This window comes from Uloborus diversus, chromosome 3, assembly GCF_026930045.1.
Source record: "Uloborus diversus isolate 005 chromosome 3, Udiv.v.3.1, whole genome shotgun sequence".
NCBI classification, from domain to species: Eukaryota; Metazoa; Arthropoda; class Arachnida; order Araneae; family Uloboridae; genus Uloborus; species Uloborus diversus.
In genome coordinates this window covers 86,344,414-86,360,336 of record NC_072733.1, presented here as the reverse complement: position 1 = coordinate 86,360,336, position 15,923 = coordinate 86,344,414, and positions in this window count along the sequence as shown.

Sequence of the window (15,923 nt, the reverse complement as noted above, 5' to 3'; positions counted from 1 at the left end):
ATGAAACTGTTTTCCCCCCTTTAATTTGAATATTCAAATTTTTTGACTCAATGTAAACCTTCATCAATATAAACTGATGAATTCTTCTGTCTAACTAGTAAGATTATTTTTAATTGAGTATATTTGAAATGAAATGCACACTTTAAGGTTTTATAAAGATGGCACTTTCATTTAATTACCTAATTCCACTTATATTTGTTTAGAATAATCTTTTTTTTTCCAAAAAGTGAGAAGTATTCTATTATTTTGAATTTGGGTTGTAGTTCATATTTAATGGTAAAAATACTTTCCGTCGAGAAAAAGGTGAACAAAGTGCTTAAAAACAATGCTTAAAAATTTGCTGAGAAAATATTTTTCTTAGAAAATGTCGTGCAGATGATGATGTTTCTGCGGTAAAAAATAATTACATTAAAAAAAAAAAAGAAAAATGAAAAATATAAAGGAAATCAACGCAATTGGAAACAAAATGACATGAAATGTTTCCCAACGAAACAACGAGTAATTTTCTTCACGCAAGAAAAGAAAAACGTTTTGATTTTCATGATATATTCAGTAATACATTCTCTGTAAGAATTCCATTGAAATTATTTTTTTACCGTCATTAAGAAGTTCTTTTTCGCAGAGAAATTAACACGTTTCTGATGCAGCATAGTAGTTAAATGAACATTTCAAAATATATTCTCATAAGATTTTATGTAACGTTCAAAAAATTAAAGAAATTTGATTTATTTCAATTATTGTATTGTAATTGAATCATTTTTTTCAAAAACCAGTCAATCGCCTAGCTCTAAAATTTTGAAAAGCATCGTTACCATCATATTAAATTTTTTCTACGAGGATTATAATGTTTTAAACCAAAAAGGATACACATCTACCTTTACTTCTTTCAGCAAAAAGCATTGTAGTCCCAATTGAATAGTTTAATATGATAATATAAATTTTTTCCTGAAATTAGAAATTTTTGCGTTTCTGGAATAAACAATTCACGGACTTTAAAACACTTGGACGGAACTTTAAAACAGTCGTACAAAGGCTTGAAAACAGTCGCCTCGACTGTCTTAAAGTTTTCCTAAAACTGATAAGTCAACGACACACAAGGCGTTCGAACCAGATTTTCAATTTATTTTCTTTAAACGAAAGTTTCTCTTTCTGGAGTATTTTTCTTAGATATGGCGCCAATATTTCACTTAAGCTCTTCCTCGCCTAAGCCTGAACGTAATTCCTAAGTATTTATTTCGTAGTAACTCCCTTAAATTCACTTCCAGTTCAGTAACCTTACATTTATGATCTGACAGAACATCAAAACAATAAACCTGTAGTCCATATTGCTCATTTTTGAAGCACAATAAAAAGTCTGAGACAAGAGATTCGTTGTCCTTTTGATGTCTAAAAACTTTTTACTGATTTTTTTTTTTTTTTTTTCATTTATTTCATAGAATTTTAATGATGCCAATATTTAGGGTGAGGAACTGTCGGTAAATGATGTCACATTAAATGTTGTCATTAAATGATGTCTTCATTATTAAAAAATACTTACACTTTAACATAAAAAATGAAGTGGAGCAAAGTTATCCAGACTGGCCCAAAGATACACTAAATGAGAGTTTCTCAACCTTTTTTGACCCGTGGACAGGCAAAACCTTTTTGAAAGATTTCCTGGGCCGGTGGGGTTTCTCTCTTTCATTTATTTATTTATTTGTAAAAAAAAAAAAAAAAAAGACATCGCAGAGTTTCAAATAATAATAATAATAATAGTAATCGAACCGGTGATGCGCTCCCCTCAAATGCTATGGAGCACCCCCATAAACAAGACTCCTCTCTAAATGAGACTGAAAAATATTCTAAAATTACCCCCCAAAAATATCAATCGCACTGTATTCACCAGACCCCCCCCCTCCCCCTTTGAGTTCCTCTGTCTTCTTATTTTCACACTGAAATGAATTCTCTCGTCATACATATTTTATCGGAGCCTTACAATACAAGCACTTGCTTATGCTTTTCCAGTTAGTTATACCTGTGAGGGATGCCTACTAAGGGGAGGTCTATAGCGCAGACTGTACCATTAAAAATTTCAGGGGAGGGTTGCTATTTTAAAATGCTTTTGATCTCTTGTTGTGGAGTTTCATTGGGGGAGGGGGGATCCGTTCAATTGAGGGGTTAAGCCTTCATTATTGAGTGGATGGACAACGTACCTACCTTAAAAATTCTACGGATCGCTCCTTCCCAATCACAAGACCCCTCTAAAATTCGTTCAAAACCCCTCTAAAATTACCCCCAATGAATTTCAGCGGCGCGAAGTGTTCCCTGTAACCCCCGTACGCACCCTAGTTGGAAGTATCCCCCCCCCGACGAAAGCACCCCCATTAATAAGACTCCCCTCCAAAAAAATGAGCCTTAAAAAAACACATCACTTAAATGCTACGGAGCGCTACCAATAATGAGACTCTCCCAAAATGAGAAAAAGAACCTTCTAAAATTACCCCCCTGAAAATACCAACGCCGCAGACTGCGCCAGGAACCCCTGTCGAGGGCACCCATGCCTTTTTCTTTCAAAACAGAAATTAGATCTTTTAGGGTCATAATATTTTTATCAGAGCCATGCTATCACACACGTATGTTTTTTTTCCCCCGATAACAAGGTATGTTAGGGGTGCTACCAGGGGGTGCTCATGGTGCCAATCCCATTTTAATTTAAGGTAATTTTAGAGCGGAGGTAATCCCATCGTTTCTTGAGAGGGGGGCGTACCTGTGGCCCTTTAGTAGCTAGGTCTAATACACGCGTCACAACGAAGGCGCAGCGATCGAAGAAAGTTTGTCAAAATGGCTAGTTATTGCGACAAGGAGCGATTTGTCATTGCAACACATGCAGGGGTGCCTACCTGGGGGGGGGGCATGGCGCAGACTGCGCCATTGAATTTTTTTAGGGGGGTTGTAATAAAGGGTATTTTTTCCTTTTGGGGGTAATGCTCCCGATTTGGGAGGGTCTTGGCGGTATTTAGGGGGGTGCGCCCTTGCTTTGGGGGATAATGGGCACCCATGGACACATTTATTACAGCTGTAGGCCGTAACTTTTAACAACTGTTTTTAACATTTCTTTAAAACTAAAATGTTGTGTAACATTGTCTTTGTCATAAATTTGTGATCTGTTTTGCATACATCAGTTTCTGGCCTTGTGGGCATGTAGTGAGTCAACATTGCGTTCGCGAGCATATGCTCCTGTATGATTCTTGCTTCTTATCCTAACCTCCAACAAATCTTTAAGTTTTGCCCCAGAGTATAGACTTACCTCGTATACGGTTGAAACCATTTAAAAGTTCTTTAGCTCCCAAAGAAAATGTATTACTTTCAAAATGAGGTACAAAGTTACTAGAGGAAAATCACCCACAATTTTAAAAATTAAAACAAACGTCAATTCATCAACTTTTTTGAGGGTTTTTCTTTTTTTTTTTTTTTTTTAATATCTTCTAACTTGGAGAGGGCGGGGAGTGGTAGCTGCCCTCCTTTGCTTCCTTCTGGATACGCACTAGGTAATAATGCAGTTCGGTTTTTGAAAAAAAAATATATTTTTTATTCAAAGCAATTTTAAATATATAAGACAGGGTTGGGCTATAAAACATTTCCTTTAGAGCACAGTATTTAAAACTCTGCTTAAATATTACAAACTTCATTTTAGCGAACATTTTTTTGCACTTTCAAAGAAGTTATATCAACTATCATATTCCTGAGAAAAAAAAAAAATATATATATATATATATATATATATATATATATATATATATATATATATATATATATATATATATATATATATATATATATATATATATATATATATATATATATATATATATATATATATATATATATATAAAATTAAGCAAACATAATTACAAAAATTAAACAAATTATAAATAACAAATGATGATAAAAAGGAAAAATGCAAACAGCTATTAAGTAGGAATAGATAAAGAGTGAATCCAGAGCTCATCAGCCGTGGAGGATTCATTAATTATGGTCAAAAGACCAAAATTTTAACTATGAACTAGAAGAGAATGTTTAAGCTCCAGTACATGTAATATAGAGTAACAATGGGCAAACGCACCACTTGCTAAGCTAAAAACAATAAACTAGAGCTCAAACCTAAAACTAAAAGCAGGGGGTTTCGCCTCGACTAATTAGGAAAACAAGTTCCGATAATTAGCCTTCCACGGGACAGTACCTGCCTATAACAAAATTGTCTTACCTTGAAATCCACGTAAACATAACCAAATCCATTGTTCAACCTGATAAAAAACATTCCATTTGTCAACAAAACATTAAAAACATATCCAGAAATCAGTCCATAGACATACCGAGTCGCCTGTTTCGCACGTGTAAAAAATTCATCCACCCCGGTGATTCATAAAAAATGGTTTGTCACGGTTGTATCATACATTTACACAGTTAAACAGTTTCAAAAGAAGCGAAATGCTCATCGAAGGCTATACTTAAGGAAATGTTTTCAACTAGATTTTTAGGGAAGTTATTATTAAAAAGTAAGTTTTTGAGTACTGAAATTTCTTGCTTAAATGCAGAAATGGTATTGCAAATTCTTTTAATTCTGATAGCTTGCGAAACAATAATGCCAATAAAAACCTTTTTACTTAAGCAGGAGGAAAAATCTTGTAAGCTGTTAACTGTGAAATTGAATTCGCGTCTTTTATCATAGATTGTAGTGGAACAATTTGAGTCAATTTGTATGTTGATATCCAGGAAATTAAAGCTATTTTGATTAGAACTGGTCTTTTTGAGTGTTAATGAACTATATATGATAAATAGTTTTGCTAAGTTCAGAAAAATTAGGAAAATTTATACACAAAAGGTCATCAATGTATCTGCAACAAAGAGGTGTAGAGGAAGGATAGTCAATTAAATATTTTCTCTCATAACATAAAAGAAAATGGTTGGCTAATGTAGAGCTAAAATTAGCTCCCATTGCTATGCCATTAATTTGTAGAAAACATGAATTACCATTTTTGAAAAAAATATTGAAAATACAAATTTAAAAAGACTAAGAAAAAACAATTCATTAAAATCAAGGGAATCCTTGACTGAATTAAAAAGTTCTGAAACAGAGGAAAAAAGTTCAATGAGTGGGATATTGGTGAAGAGGTTTTCAAAATCAAAAGTTTCTAAGTAATTTATATCAAGCATATTAAGTAAATTGATCACTTCAACACTATTATTAACAATCCAGAACCAATTCATTTGTTGAAGTTTAAGTTGGTCAAGAATTTTTTTGAGAAACTGTTCAAGCTTTCCACTCAGATTTTTTCCAATGGTGTTGGTGGCAGAGCAAATAAAGCGAAATCCAACAGTCTTTTCAATATTTTTCACTTTTATTATATATATATATATATATATATATATATATATATATATATATATATATATATATATATCTGAAGTTCACCCTTTATAATTTTACAAACAGGTATACAACCGTCATACCTCTTTCTCTTCAAATTAGTTTCAGTTTTATCAATTATTTGCTATTCGAAAGGAAAGCCCACGGAGGTAGGAATTTCAAAATTTATGTTGTTATCCCCGTTTGCCGCGCCATCTACCGGCGCAAAATGAACTTCTTTTCTTTTTTTTGGGGGGGGAGGGGTTCTTCTTTGGAAATCAGTTGAAAATTACAGGCTCCTGAAACAGCGTCGCATTCTCTCAAGCCACAACAATTATTTTCTCCATTTCAAATTTTTGGGAGCATTCTGCCAAGTCGGATTTTTAGTGCTGCCATCTATCGAACTTTTTTATAACAAGATTTAAAAACAATTCTTTATTGCCTCTCCTGAACATCTGAAAGGGGTTCTATTTTACAAGGGGGGGGGGTATTTGTTTCTTCAGTAGTTTTTTTTTTTTTTTTCGCAAATGAAATTTTTGGAAGAAAAAAAAAAAACATTCAAACCTATTCAACAAGAAACAGATGCATAAATAATGCTTTTCGACATCATCCTACAAAGATTTAATTGCCATGACTCTTTTTTAACCGACTTCAAAAAAGGAGGTTATGATTTCGTATTGCGACTTTTTATGTGTGTTTTTGAATTATTCCAACTCTACTGAACCGATTTGAATTTTTATTTTTATTTATTTTTTTTTTTTTTTTTTGTTTGGAAGGTTATACTTCCCAGATGGGTCCCATTGTATTTTGTCTGGATCTGATAAGGGGTCTCGGAGAAATCAGAGAAACTTTACAAAAGATTATTAAAAATTAAGAGACCGTATATAATTAGTTAGGTATTTAAAATAATTCATCGTATAGTAATTTAAATCAGTGATTATTTTATAATTCGGTGTTTAGTTTAGTTGATTTTTGTACTGGAATTGTAAAATAAATTTCAATTCTATGTTTGGGTAGGAAATAGAATGTAAGTGTAATCAGTTTTTTTTTTTTTTTTTTGCTTTTTAGTAGGGCTCGACCGATGGCATTTTTTGACCGATGCCGATTGTTGGCCCATTGTTCAAAGATGGCCGATGGCCGATTGTTTTCCTCCAAATGGCCGATTGCCGATGGCCGATGCCGTTGGCCGATGGCAAAAAAAAAAGGAAAAAAAATATAATTTGAATTCTGATATTTTTAATTCAAATTATGTTTTTCGCAATCACTAGTTGCGATAGGACCCTACTCATTGGAGTCATTGTTTCTAGAAACTGCTCCTGTCCCCCCAAACCTGCCCTTCTTCTGGGCGGTTGCGTGTGTATAGTTGTGTGTGTGTGTAGGCGCACATGCAATGTGTAGGCTTGTGTGTGCGTAGACCTGTGCATACACGTAGGCGTGTGTGTCTCTCTGTGTGAAGGTTCTTGTGCATGTGTAGGCTTGTGTATGCATAGACTTGTGGATGCACATAAGCGTGTGTGTGTGGGCGTGTGTAGGACATGGACGCCACCGACCAGGAGAAGCGGATTTCGGGGAACGTTGCTCAGGACCGGAGGAGCCGCGCCTGCAGAGGACGGTGAGCAGAGTGCTGCAGAGGGGGCGGGGGGGGAATAAAATCAGCGTAACGTCAAGGACAGTCAAATGAGAACAATAAGCAATCGTGATTGCTTAAAAAAATGTAACAGAAATAAATTGATAAGATTGTCAGGGATTTAAAGGATCATTGATTCAATTCACTTTACTTCCTTTCTACGAATAAGGAATTGTAATCGCAAAAAAAAAAATCAGATTTCGACCTAAATTTCTATTTTACGATCACCCAATTTAAATTTCACAAGTTTTTTCGCCACATCTGTACTTAAGTACATATAGATGACCGAAATATCCATTTTGAACGCCACCTCAGTTAATTATCGCAAATTCTCTTGTGATGTCTTCATGCGCGTAAATTTGCGTCACTCAAAAACTTAATGAAATAGTAAGTTGAAAACTCATTCGTACGTAGTATGATCTGAAATTTCGAGGACAAGTTGTATAAAACCTTACCCTGAATTGTTCACATTACCGAAGTACATCTATCTACAAAATAGTCACCTTGAACGACTATGCACTTCTGCCAACGTTCGTGTAGCTTTTAGAAGGACTCTTGGAAGACATTTATCGCAACCTCCTGTAAGGTCTCTTGCGCTGCTGCTTAATTTCATCGTGGGGAAGAAGGCGACTTTTATGTTGAGGATGCATGGTTCGATTGTTCAATACTCTGATATGACAAAAAAAAATAATAACATACCGTTTCGTCGGAGTTAGTTCCGTGTGACTTTTACCTGTTCCCGTCAAAAAAACATTTGCATGGACGCCACTTTCTTCCATCAGGAGAAGATAAAGCTGCATCACAGAAGGTAGTAAAAAATGGCTTCCAGGAGTGCTTCCAAAAGTTATACGAACACTGGCAGAAGCAGTACATAGTCCCTCAAGGTGACCTTTTGAAGGTGGATGTGCTTCGGTAATGTGAACTATTCTGGGTAAGGTTTTATACAGCTTGTCCCCCGAACTTTTGGACCGTACTACGTACAATCTGATAGGGTGTAGTTATGTTTCTACTTTTTTGACTGCTGTATAATGGAAGACAAAGAACATGAGCCAAAAAAAAAAGAAAAAAGAAAGAAAGAAAAACAAAGAGACTGTTTAATAACCAATTGATTTTTTTTTTTTTTTAATCTGAACATATAACTAAGATTTCGGTAAATTTGTAATAATGTATGGATTTAGGTACACTAAACATAGTTAAAAAAACTTTAAATTATGTTGTTTAATCATTCCAAAAAAATTAAGAATAAAACTATGAAACCGTCCACAAATTACGCAATTAAAGTGGAAAGATTGCACGTAGACATTTTTTAGTCATCAAATTAAACAAAAAGGGCAACAGATAAATTACAATATTAAATCATAATAGGAATATTTTTATACTTATTTAAAATTTATAAATAAAAAAGTTAGCATTTTTCATAAAAGCTATAACAATGACATAAATTTTGCGGAAAAAAGAAATAGCAATGAAAAGAGCGAGGTTCTTAAAACGCAGCTACAATAAACAAACTCAATATTTACACCAAGTTAATAACTGAATACATATACTACTTGATCTGATGTTTGCACACGTAATATTGAACAATTTGATTGTTTAATCTTTTATGAAGCACTTCAAACAAGTTCAAATTAAATTTTTAAAATTTAACAATAATTTTCTGAAATTTAAAAAAATACATAATAGAAAATCTTTGAAACTTTTCTGTAACATATTATTAAAAATATGATGAAAACGAAAATAACTTATTCATTGATTTTATATAAATACATAAAAATAGTTACTAACAACAGAACAAAAATCTATCGCAATGATGCAAAAAAGATGGCGCATTACGAAATATAGGTGAAACAAGTATAAAAAATACGCAAAATGTCATTTCTTGACCAAAATAAATAATCGCTAAATATTTAAGAAATGCTTGAAACGACGAGGGTGGGTTCGGTCTGGGGGAGGGTCACTCTCTGATTTTGGAGTAACTCGCAACATTAAACTTCGGCCTCATTTTTTTAGTACAGAACCGCTACTACCAACGCCTCGGAAGAATTTCTGAATCTACTTCAGCACTTCCGAAGAAAAAATTCAAAAGTCCATTTGATTTCCGAATTATGTCACCATTCAAAACGTCTTTAATCAATTTCTTACATTAATGCTCTAAATTCTTCCTAAACAATAGATAAATCTTGAAAAAAAATCTCTAATTTTATGAATGGTGTTAGTTTTAAGGGGTTACAGTACCTCAAAAATGATGAAACGATCAAAAAAATTATTATCACTTATTTCAAAACTAAAAACTATTCTGAACACAGGGGAAAAGTTTCAATGCTTTAGTTCAACTATTTAAAAAGTTATGCGTGGTTTTAGGCCATGCTCGCTATGTGTTCTTATGCAAAAGAAAAACTTTAAATTGCTTTTCCTCGATGATGGTTTTTTTGTGTTTTCATGTCATTAGAATCCCTAAGGATTTTTTTCTATTAAAGATACAGCTTTAAAGTAATACTTTTTGCAATTCGGATAACATATTTGACAAAACTGTGCATTGGATAAGCATTTTATAAATTACTCAAATGTTTAGAGCATGTTAAACCTTTAAAAACCAAATTTTTTTTTTTTTTTTAAGTTTGATTTTTTACATAATTAATCACAGAAAATTTTCTAATAAACTCATAAGCAAATGAATGCACAGATTTTTAGAGATGTTATAGTGATCGTTTAGCAAATTTTTTTTTTTAAATTAGAGCAAAAATAAAAAAGCCTTAGGGATTTTAAAAAATTGAAATATTCCTCAATTTTTTGAATTTTTAAAAAAAGTAGGCAATATTTTTAAACTTTGAAAATAAATTATTGATTAAGACATAAGTATGCATGTTATGGTTTCAAAGAAATATAAAATTTACTTAAATTTAAAAAAAAATGTTTGAAAGGTACTGTGACCCCTTAAACAACTAAGAAATACAACTAGAGTTTAATTTCAGAAATTGAGAGAGTGAGCGGAGGGGCACGCAAGTGTTCTCGGAAATACAAAAAATAGTCGTAAAAATAGAGTTCAAAGCAATCATAAACATTGAGCAGAAAAACCCTTTTAAAACTTGCACTCGAGTTTGTTTTGATGTGCAGTGGCGGATTTAAAACATAGCAAATATTGCAATTGCGCGAGAGGTCCCATAACCATAGGGGTACCGTAGGAGTTACAAAAATGCTTATGATAAATGTTTTACAACTTCTGTGATAGAGAAATAGGGCCCCAAAATGTATTTCGACGGGCCTCAAACTTGTAGCTCCGCCGAAGTGATACAGAAAAGATTGCATTACTATGATTCATATTACAACTATCGAAAAATTAAAAATTACCGTCGGTTCAACGGGAATCTAATAAAATGACACAAAAATCGGTTTCTCCATCTCATATTTGTTTCCATGGTCTCCAATTCGGCAATATATCACCAAATGATCGTCAGTCTGAGACGCTATATTAGTTTTGCATTGAAATAAGTAATTAATAGCCACAAAAAAGGAGTAAACAGGCTTTTCAGAACACCCGATCGAAAACAAAAGGGAAGTGCACAACTGGAACGTCCGCAGACCCCACACTGTAAAAAATCTCGGAAAACTCTCTGAATATACAAAAAAGTTTTCCGTAATACACACATTCGTACGCCCTCCGCAGTTTTCTGCTATAATCAGAAACGTTTCCCGTTTAGCAAGAAAGTAAGAGTCGACGCATGCGCAGATTACACGGCAATTTTATAGTCCAGCAGCAAATCTAAACTGAAACTTTCGAAAGCACGCAATGAAAACAAGTGCTGACTCATGTATGCGAAGTAACACTCATCAAGGGGATTAGTAGAAGTTTTGTTCCTCGCATGAATTCACTGAAGATAATTTTAAAGTCTTATATTTTCTTGCTTATGTATCGTCATGAGATTGAATTTGAAGCTATGTCACTTATTTTTAAGTACGAAGTGCAAATTCTCGACGCATGCTCGCGGAAGGAATACAAACTGAAATTAAAAACCAAATAACTGCCTAGAGGACGCCATGTAAATTCATTGCGTCGCATAACTTGTGTAGGTAATTTACTTTTTTCTTGGATACTTTTCTTCTTTCTACCAAATGGGTAATTTTTGTTGGCAGAATTTTATTCTGTCATAAAAATCACCTTTTTGGTGACCAAAGCCTGCAAAAGACCACCACCGACGAATAGGTAAGTCGCTTTGCAACTCTATTACTTCAAAGAGATTTAGTTCATATAAAAAAATTTAAATAAGTGTTATTGTGTACTTTGTTTTTATGTGTCAATCTCAGTTAATATTTGGCTGAACATTTATGTATCAAGCATTATGAATTAAATGTTATAATATGCAAATTGTCAGGTTTGATAGTTCGTCTTTAAGGTTGCATGTTTTCATTCTCTTGTAAACAGTGTAGCTAGATTGTATGAAGTAAAAAAAAAAAAACTATCTCTTGTAATTAGGAACATAGTGCTTCAGTATTATCTAAATGACGATATCTCTTTAAATATTTGCATTAGCGAAACGCTTTAAATTAGTTAAATGTGTATTAATTTATTTAACAAATAAATACATGTATGTATTTAAAAGTGTCTTTATTTTTTTCGTTTTGCGAGCCTCAATTTCACCAAAAGCAAAAAAAAAAAAAAAAAAGACTTAATAAAATAATTTTGTATTTTTACACCATATTAAAGTATTTGATTTATAATGTATATGATACTTTGATTTATAATGTATATGATGTTGCTTTTTCGAGGGGGGGGGTGCTTCATAGCATTTTATGGGTGCACCATCACTCTTATGGGGGGGGGGGCGGTATTCTCGTATATATGAAATGGAATAATCATGTAATAGAGTTCAATGTTTTAATAAATAAAATATATAATGCATTTTGCGCACACTGTAAAAATAAAATCAGTAACCTATTTTGAATAAGTATTTATATTTGTGATGAGCTGGAAAGGGCAAGAACAGAAGAATCAACCCGAATGGTTCCAGCAGGGGGACTTGGTGTCATATTTAAATTCATCAATTTCTCTGTTGGTACTTTTCGGTACACTTTGTTCGTCAGAGAAATTGATTTGAGGTGAACGAATTCCGGAACGCGAAGGGTAGGTAAGTCCTGTCAAATTTTATCCGAAGATAAAAGCTATCAAGTTTGATACAAGATATGTTTTTAAGTTCTGCATCAAAAATACAATATGTTGATAGTTTTGTCTTGAAAATATTGAGAGAAAAACTGAAGTTTAAGATTGTTTAACAAACAATCCCCACTTTTCAGAAGGTACCCCCACTCCAATTCCCCGACGATTTTGTGATTAGGAGTGAAACTAGTAGATTATTTCATAATTTTTCAAAAATTTATAACTGTGCATATGTTATGCTGTTAACCATGCTATTTGTCATTAGAAATTCCAAAAAAAAAAATCCACGAATGATTCTAAAATTGCTTGTATTATTGCTCTTAGATATGAAAGAATTGAAACTGATATGGTATGCAATACTATAATAAAGAATTATATTTTAGAAAAAATCACGGAAAAAGGATTCCGAAATTCTCGGAAACGTTTTTGAAAATTGTTTGAAGAATTCCGAAATACTCGGAAACGTTTTCGAAACTTTCATGAACCACAGCTGCACAGAATACTCAGAAACATTTCTGGAAATTACGGAAAGAGGATTCCGAAATACTCAGAAACGTTTCTGAAAATTACGGAAAGAGGATTCCGAAATACTCAGACACGTTTCTGGACATTACAGAAAGAGGATTCCGAAATACTCAGACACGTTTCCGGACATTACAGAAAGAGAATTCCGAAATACTCAGAAACGTTTTCGAAAATTTAAATGAACCGCAGCTGCACGATATACTCAGAAACGTTTCCGAATGTTTTTTACAGTGCACATACGAAACTTTAACCTTCTACAGATTATCATTTTTGAGTTATGACTTATGACAGATACATACGTACATCCTGCTGCAAGAAATAACGCAATAATTAACTTGTTTGGTACCTGAATGTAGTATTAAAAACTCTTCTAGGGATGACTGAAAATAGAAATTCATACTGAAATTTAAGTGAATAATTTTATATGAAAACAACAACTCCATTTACTTTGTATTAAAAAGTAAAACAGCAAAGGTCCTTTTTTTTTTCAAAAACATCGGCCAATTCCATCGGCTTTTCGATGTTTTTTAAGGCCGATGAGCCGATGTTTCCGGCAAGTTAGCATCGGCCGCCGATGCCGATGGCTAAATTGTTGAACCATCGGCGCCGGTGCATCGGCCAGGCCGATGCATCGGTCGAGTCCTACTTTTTAGTTCCTGGATATTTTTTGAAGGTGTTTTTTTTTTTTTTAAATTAAAAGGAATTTATTAATAAGGACAATCCCAAAGACTGGATGAAGCCAGTGTCCGTTGCAAAAAAGGTTCAGACGATTTTATTTCTTTAAATTTATTACGAATTTTCTGGAAGCAGTACAATTATGTATGATTTATACATGGAACAGTGATGACAGGGAGGGCTGTCAAAAACAGAAAAAAAAAAAAAAAAAAAGTTTTTTTTTTCTTTTTAATTATTGCTTTCTCTTTTTTATTTGTTGTTTGACGAATTTGGGCTACAATGATCTAGCCCTTCATAAATTCATTTGCACCAAAGAAATCGATAAGAACTCTAGTTTTGGAGTTTGCGAATAATATTTTTCATCCCTTACTCGACAATTAATACATTTTCTTTATTAACTAAAGTTTGCGTAGAATTTCTTACTTCACTTTTTTCCCATCTTTACTACCAATTTAAAAATTGAATGTTCTTTCAATTAATCATTTGATGATTTTTATCAAACTTTCAATGATGTTTAATTCTACTGATGGAAATTCAGCAGTCATGTATCATAATTTTTTTCTTATTTTTTATCATTTTTACTTTCTTATACATCTGATACATATAGAAGAAAATATAAGATTTGTAAAAATTCTCAAATTTCGAGTTTCGGTGTGTTTTGAATAGATTTCGACTATTTCCGGAATATATCTGTCTCTGTGCATGACTCATCATTTGTGGTTATGCAACTTCACTTTTGGAAAAAAATTCACGAGAAAGCCCCCACTGTAACCCCAAAAAGGGCTTCCTCCCTATCATTAAACGTCAGCTACAACTGCGTTGTAAGAACTACAATTTTGAAAAAGTTATGAGGGAGAGCCCCTGAGACCCCCTCTCTCTAACATAATCGAAGACAATTTAAGACTGAGGTTTTTGAGTTTCAATTTCAGAAAATTACTGAAGGAGGGTCACCGAACCTCTCCTCCGAGATCAAAGATGTGTGTTTAAAGCTGGAAGTTCAAATATTTCCAGAGGTCCTTCCCCTACTCTCGCCAACATCATAAAAGATTGAAGCTCTGAAAACGAATTTAAGCCAATTTAGTTTTAAAATTACAATAAAATTACAAAGGGTTAACACAAAACTTCCTGGGGAGAACTTCCAAGAACTCCTCCTCCTAATCCCATCGAATGCTGGCTACAGTTGGGATTTTGGAGATTCAATTTCGGAAAACTGCCTATCCATTAACGCAGTGGTGTATAACCTTTTTTATTTTTTAATGAGGGCCGCGCATCATACTAGGATACAGCTAGCGGAGCACAACACATAAAAATTGGAACTACACTCCTGTTTGTGAAAATTGCAACACCACGAAGGACTTACTCGAGTTAGCTGAAAATTGCAGGAAATGTAAAGTAGGGCATGATATGCAAATGATTAGAATTGCAGACCGGTAGCGCATGCGTATGCTGAGCAGCGCGAACCGAATATAAATAGACCACTGTAGCGAAGCGTGTATGATTATCGGTGGTTATATGCTAGAGTAAACGTTAATTGAATCCTAACTATGCCTCTTCGACGAAAGAAAGCAAAATTTGAGCAAATTTCGGAGTTTGAACGGGGCAGAATCGTTGGCCTTCGTGAAGCTGGATTGTCTTATCGTACAGTAGCCGCTCGTGTGCAGCGTAACAGCAGCACAATCATGCGTGTTTGGAAGCAGTAGACGGACGAGGGTCGGCCAGCTTGGAAATCCGGGAGTGGTCCCGAAATGTGATGTCAGCTCGCGATGACAAACACCTAATGCGTATGGCGCTGATGGACCGCACAGCTTCTTCTAGACAATTGGCAGCACAATGGTCAATAGCTACAGGTGTTTCATTGTGTACTTTATCAATTTGGAGTCGTATGCTGCAGCGTGGGCTGCGCGCAAGGATTCCTTTATACAGGATTCCTCTCTCGAAAAACCACTGCCACCTGCGGCTACAATGGGCATATGTGCATAGGAGCTGGCGTGCTGATTGGCAGCAGGTCGTCTTTTCTGACGAATCCCGCTTCAATTTGTGGCACCATGATGGCCAAATTCGTGTCAGGCGCTATTCCGGTGAACGGCACATTCCGGAGTACATTATCGAACGCCACAGTGTTATGGTCTGTGGTGTCATAGCATATCATGGACGATCACAATTGCTACGAATTGTGGGCAATTCGAACAGTACCCGATACATAAACGAAGTTTTACAGCCCCAAGCTATTCCTTTCCTGCAAGGATTGCCAGGGGCTGTATTCCAGCAGGATAATGCCCGTCCACATGTCGTCAGGACTGTCAAATCCTACCTTGATTCGCAGCAGGTACTGCTTCTTCCATGGCCTGCATATTCCCCGGATATGCCACCGATTGAACATGTGTGGGATTTCGTTGGGCGGCGTCTCGCTCGTGATCCTCGTCCTGTTGCTTCGACACACAAACTTTGGTTGCGCATACAAACAATATGAAATACTCTTCCGCAGGCAGCTATTCAAACTTTGTTTCATTCCATGCCGAGTCGTGTAGCAGCTCTTACTGCGGCACGTGGTGGCCACA